The 6000-nt window shown below is 52.6% G+C and overlaps 1 pseudogene; it reads right to left on the bottom strand.

Moving 5' to 3' along the window:
- Nucleotides 1-4147: 4147 nt before the first annotated feature.
- On the bottom strand, nt 4148-4262 carry LOC118604283 (annotated as a pseudogene).
- Between the last annotated feature and the right edge of the window lie 1738 nt (nt 4263-6000).

Below are 6000 nucleotides of genomic sequence, written 5' to 3'. Positions count from 1 at the left end.
ACCGATCGTTTCTGGACACCGTATGGCAGTAGAGAATGAATATTCATGATCGCTCAGGTGTTTATAATAAAATACACACCCGATGGCATCAGAACATTTATTTTTATTGTGGTCTACACTCTGTTATTCTCAAAATGCACACAGGATTGCTGCGGAAAACAAAATTTATGTATACGCTAGTACTTGCACAATGTCCACGAGATGGCACCAGAGGACAAATTGCTCAAGACATGCGCTGCTGTGTTAGTCCCAAGATTCACACGAAATGGCAGCAGAAAAAAAAAAAAATTATAACGACATTCCCTGGGGTGTTATTTTTTAAATGCGCACGAGATAGCACCACTTTTTTCCCCGTGACATTCTCTATGGCATTATTCCCAAGTAACCACCAGACGGCCTCAGAAAATAATCCTGTGCTCACGTACACCTGGATGTTATTTTCGAAATGCCCTTGAAATGGCAGCAGAGAATAACCTCATGACGTGGCCTCCCGTGTCTTTACACAGATGCAAATGAAATGGCAGTAGATAAAGGTGATTATAATGACGTTACTTTGGGTTTATTTTCAGAATGCACCTTGCACAGAAGCAGAGATAACATTTTAGGATCTGCGCTGCGTTATTACTCCCAGAATGCCCACCAGATGGCAGCAAGAATAAATCTTATGACACTCGTGTTCTTCTCAAGATGCACAATGCATGAAGGCACATAAGGAATATTTACGATAACCTACACCAGGTTTTATTCCTGAAAACTCCACCAGGTGGCAGCAAAGAGTAAACTTTTTTATTTCGTACAATCCGGTGTTATTCCCCAAATTCCCACCTATGACGGCAGGAAATAAATTTAATGATGATGTACACTTGGGTGTTATTTTCAAAGTACCCACGAGACGGCAGCAGAGAAACACTCTTCATAATGACATGCCCTGGGTGTTATTTCCAAAAGGAACATGAAAAAGAAGCAGAAATAACTTTGAGCAGCCCTGTCATGTTATTCCCAAATTTCCCACCGGATGGAAGCAGAGAATGCATATTCATAATGAGCTACACTTGATGACCGATTTTCAGGTGTTATTCCCAAAATGCACAGCAGATGACTGCACAGGATAATGATTAACATTTCATGGCCAACACTCTGCTGCTATTCCCAAAAAGTCCACGAGATGGCAGCAGAGGATAGGGAATAACATTTCATGGCCATCGCTCGGGGGCTATTCCCAAAAGGCCCACGAGATGGCAGCAGAGGATTAGGAAAAATATCTCAGTACCTAAACTCCGGTGCTATTCCCAAAAATTCCACGAGATGGCACCAGACGATAAGGAATAATATTGCAATACCTAAACTCTGGTGCTATTCCCAAAAAGCCCACGAGATGGCAGCAGAAGATGGGGAAAAACATTTCATGGTCGACACACTGCTGCTATTCCCAAAAATCCCACGGGATGACAGCAGAGGCTTCGGAATGATATTTCAATACTTAAACTCGGTGCTATTCCCCCCAAAAGCCCACGGGATGGCAGCAGAGGCTTAGGAATAATATTTCAATGCCTAAACTCTGGTGCTATTCCCGAAGAGTCCACGAGATGGCAGCAGAGGATTAGGAAGACTATCTCAATGCCTAAACTCTGGTGCTATTCTCAAAAATTCCACGAGATGGCAGCAGAGGCTGACGAATAATATTTCAATCCCTAAACACTGGTGCTATTCCCCAGAGAGCCCACGAGATGGCAGCAGAGGCTTCGCAATAATATTTCAATACCTAAACTCCGGTGCTATTCCTCAAAAAGGCCACGAGATGGCAGCAGAGGCTTAGGAATAATATTTCAATACCTAAACTCTGGTGCTATTCCCAAGAAGCCCACGAGACGGCAGCATGGGCTTAGGAATAATATTTCAATCCCTAAACTCTGGTGCAATTCCCCAAAAAGCCCACGAGATGGCAACAGAAGATAGGGAAAAACATTTCATGGTCGACACACTGCTGCTATACCCAAAAAGCTCACGGGATGGCAGCAGAGGCCTCGGAATAATATTCCAATCCCTAAACTCTGGTGCTATTCCCAAGAAGCGGAAACCCGGATCCGCGGAACCCCTGGGAACCCCTTGGTCCGCGGAACCCCTGGGAACCCCTTGGTCCGCGGAACCCCTGGGAACCCCTTGGTCGGCGGAACCCCTGAGAACCCCTTGGTCCGCGGAACCCCTGGGAACCCCGGGTCCGCGGAACCCCTGGGAACCCCTTGGTCCGCGGAACCCCTGGGAACCCCGGCTCCGCGGAACCCCTGAGAACCCCTTCGTCGACGGAACCCCTGAGAACCCCTTCGTCGACGGAACCCCTGGGAACCCCTTGGCCGCGGAACCCCTGGGAACCCCTTGGTCCGCGGAACCCCTGGGAACCCCTTGGTCCGCGGAACCCCTGGGAACCCCTTGGTCCGCGGAACCCCTGGGAACCCCGGATCGTCCGGAACCTCGGAACCCCTGGGAACCCCTGGTTCCCCGGAACCCCAGAACCCTTTTATCCCCGGAACCCCGGCGCTCCCGGAACGCCCGGAACCTTGGCACCCCTGTATCCCGTGCCCCGATACAGGTCGGGGCTGAGGGAGTCTCGTTGTCCTTTGAGTCCTGCCAAGGTACCACCGCAGACAGGCAAGACGCACAGGCTCCCTGGAGTATGTGTGTGTGTGTGTGTGTGTGTGTGTGTGTGTGTGTGAGAGTGTGTGTGTGTGGCTGTTTGCTGCGGCCTGTGCGAGCAAGAAGGCTCTCGCCGCACACGCGTGCGCGCTCTCGTGTGTCTCGGCCTTTCTGACGCAGCTGGTCAGTCCTGCTTCTCGTCCCGGGTGTGCGGGCCGGCCTCGCGCTTGGGCCGAGGGCACCTGGCTGTCGGGTGAGAAGGGCGGGGAGAAGCGTGTCGGAGGAGGTTTGAGGCCTCCGGCGGGGCGGGGCTGGGCGGGACGCGGCGTGGCGGGTGGGGGTGGCCGGTCCCGCGTCCCGGGAATGCGAGCACACTCCCAACGTGTGTTAGAGACGGTGGTCCTCGGGGCTCGGTCCTACGGAGCCCAGGAAGGAAAGGGCCTGGAGCGGTGAGAGGAAACAGCCCGGGGACTGGCTGCAGGAGAGCAGGTGAGGGCGGGTGAGGGCGCGGGCCCGCGGCCATTGGAGACGCCCTTGGGCTCGGCCGCCCGCGGCGGACCACAGAGACAGCGAGCAAGTGAGTGAGCAGAGCCCAGGGACATCCAGGGGCCACCTGGCTAGAGGGCGGCAAAAGGAGGGGGCGGCAAAAGCCTACGGCACCCGGCCTTCCCACATGGTCTCCCACCCAAGTAATAGAATAACCAGGCCCGACCCTGCTTAGCTTCCAAGATCAGACAAGTTCAGGCGCATTCAGGGTGGTAGGGACTTAGACGGGAGAGCCTGTCGTCTGCCGCCCCAAGAGACCGAGCCTGGCCTCCTGGCCGCTGGAGACGCCCACGACTACACCGTACCTCCTCCTTGGGGGGAGCGCTGGGGGTTCCGCTAGAGAGGTGGCTGGAGCGAGAGCCAGCCGCGCTAAGGCACCACCACAGCCCTTGAGGGACTGAGCGGAGGGACTGGGCGGGCGCTCTCGCATCCCGGACCTGCCCAGGCCGCAGACCACTTGCCTTCCCCGTCTTGGCCGTTCGGCAGGACCACGGCCCAGGCGTGCCTCGCCCATCTCTCGGCCACCTGGGCAACAAGGAAGGTGCAGCCCTGATAAGTTTCGACCTGGCCCTGAACCAGATCCACCCCTCCTCTGCGCTCCCCGGCGGGGGCTGAGCGTGACCTGGCCAGAACCACGCGGAGACACCGGCCACACCACCAGGCAACGCTTCGCCCGGAAACCTCACCTTCCGCCCAGTGCCCTCCGCCCTTGAGGCTCGCCCCTCCCCCCCCCCGTGGAGCCCAGGAAGCGAAGGGTCCAGAGTGGAGAGGAAACAGCCCGGGTCTGGCTGCAGGAGAGCAGGTGGGGGCGGGCGATGTCGCGGGGCGCATGGACTTTGGTGCAGCCCTTAAGCTCGGTCGCCTCCCCGGGACCCCCGGAACAGCAAGCGACCAAGTGAGCAAGTGAGCGAGGGCCCGGGGCATCCAGGGGCACCCCGGCTGGAGGGCGACAAGAGGAGGGGGCGGCAAAGGCCTACGGCACCCGGTATTCGCGGTCTCCCATCTAAGTACTAACCAGGCTCAACCCTGCTTAGCTTCCAAGATCAGACGGGATCAGGCACGTTCCGCGGGGTACAGCCGTAACCAGGAACACCGTCGCCTGCATTCCCAAAACTTCGAGCCTGGCCTCCCGGCCCCCGGAGACGCCCGCGCCTGCACCACAGCAGAAAATAAATTTTATGACATACACGTGGGCGCTAATTTGAAATGCATGTGATAGCAGCAGAGAGAACTGTTCACGAGATGCGCCGCTGTGTTATTCCCCCAAATCCCACCAGATGGCGGCAGAGTGTAAAGTTTTATGATGACACCGATCGTTTCTGGACACCGTATGGCAGTAGAGAATGAATATTCATGATCGCTCAGGTGTTTATAATAAAATACACACCCGATGGCATCAGAACATTTATTTTTATTGTGGTCTACACTCTGTTATTCTCAAAATGCACACAGGATTGCTGCGGAAAACAAAATTTATGTATACGCTAGTACTTGCACAATGTCCACGAGATGGCACCAGAGGACAAATTGCTCAAGACATGCGCTGCTGTGTTAGTCCCAAGATTCACACGAAATGGCAGCAGAAAAAAAAAAAATTATAACGACATTCCCTGGGGTGTTATTTTTTAAATGCGCACGAGATAGCACCACTTTTTTCCCCGTGACATTCTCTATGGCATTATTCCCAAGTAACCACCAGACGGCCTCAGAAAATAATCCTGTGCTCACGTACACCTGGATGTTATTTTCGAAATGCCCTTGAAATGGCAGCAGAGAATAACCTCATGACGTGGCCTCCCGTGTCTTTACACAGATGCAAATGAAATGGCAGTAGATAAAAGGTGATTATAATGACGTTACTTTGGGTTTATTTTCAGAATGCACCTTGCACAGAAGCAGAGATAACATTTTAGGATCTGCGCTGCGTTATTACTCCCAGAATGCCCACCAGATGGCAGCAAGAATAAATCTTATGACACTCGTGTTCTTCTCAAGATGCACAATGCATGAAGGCACATAAGGAATATTTACGATAACCTACACCAGGTTTTATTCCTGAAAACTCCACCAGGTGGCAGCAAAGAGTAAACTTTTTTATTTCGTACAATCCGGTGTTATTCCCCAAATTCCCACCTATGACGGCAGGAAATAAATTTAATGATGATGTACACTTGGGTGTTATTTTCAAAGTACCCACGAGACGGCAGCAGAGAAACACTCTTCATAATGACATGCCCTGGGTGTTATTTCCAAAAGGAACATGAAAAAGAAGCAGAAATAACTTTGAGCAGCCCTGTCATGTTATTCCCAAATTTCCCACCGGATGGAAGCAGAGAATGCATATTCATAATGAGCTACACTTGATGACCGATTTTCAGGTGTTATTCCCAAAATGCACAGCAGATGACTGCACAGGATAATGATTAACATTTCATGGCCAACACTCTGCTGCTATTCCCAAAAAGTCCACGAGATGGCAGCAGAGGATAGGGAATAACATTTCACGGCCATCGCTCGGGGGCTATTCCCAAAGGGCCCACGAGATGGCAGCAGAGGATTACGAAAAATAGCTCAGTACCTAAACTCCGGTGCTATTCCCCAAAATTCCACGAGATGGCACCAGACGATAAGGAATAATATTGCAATCCCGAAACTCTGGTGCTGTTCCCCAAAAGCCCACGAGATGGCAGCAGAAGATGGGGAAAAACATTTCATGGTCGACACACTGCTGCTATTCCCAAAAATCCCACGGGATGACAGCAGAGGCTTCGGAATGATATTTCAATACTTAAACTCGGTGCTATTCCCCCCAAAAGCCCACGG

Source organism: Rousettus aegyptiacus, unplaced genomic scaffold (genome assembly GCF_014176215.1).
Source record: "Rousettus aegyptiacus isolate mRouAeg1 unplaced genomic scaffold, mRouAeg1.p scaffold_m13_p_6, whole genome shotgun sequence".
Classification (NCBI taxonomy): domain Eukaryota; kingdom Metazoa; phylum Chordata; class Mammalia; order Chiroptera; family Pteropodidae; genus Rousettus; species Rousettus aegyptiacus.
Note: the sequence above shows the minus strand (reverse complement) of the source record. Positions and strands in the feature narration are given on the sequence as shown.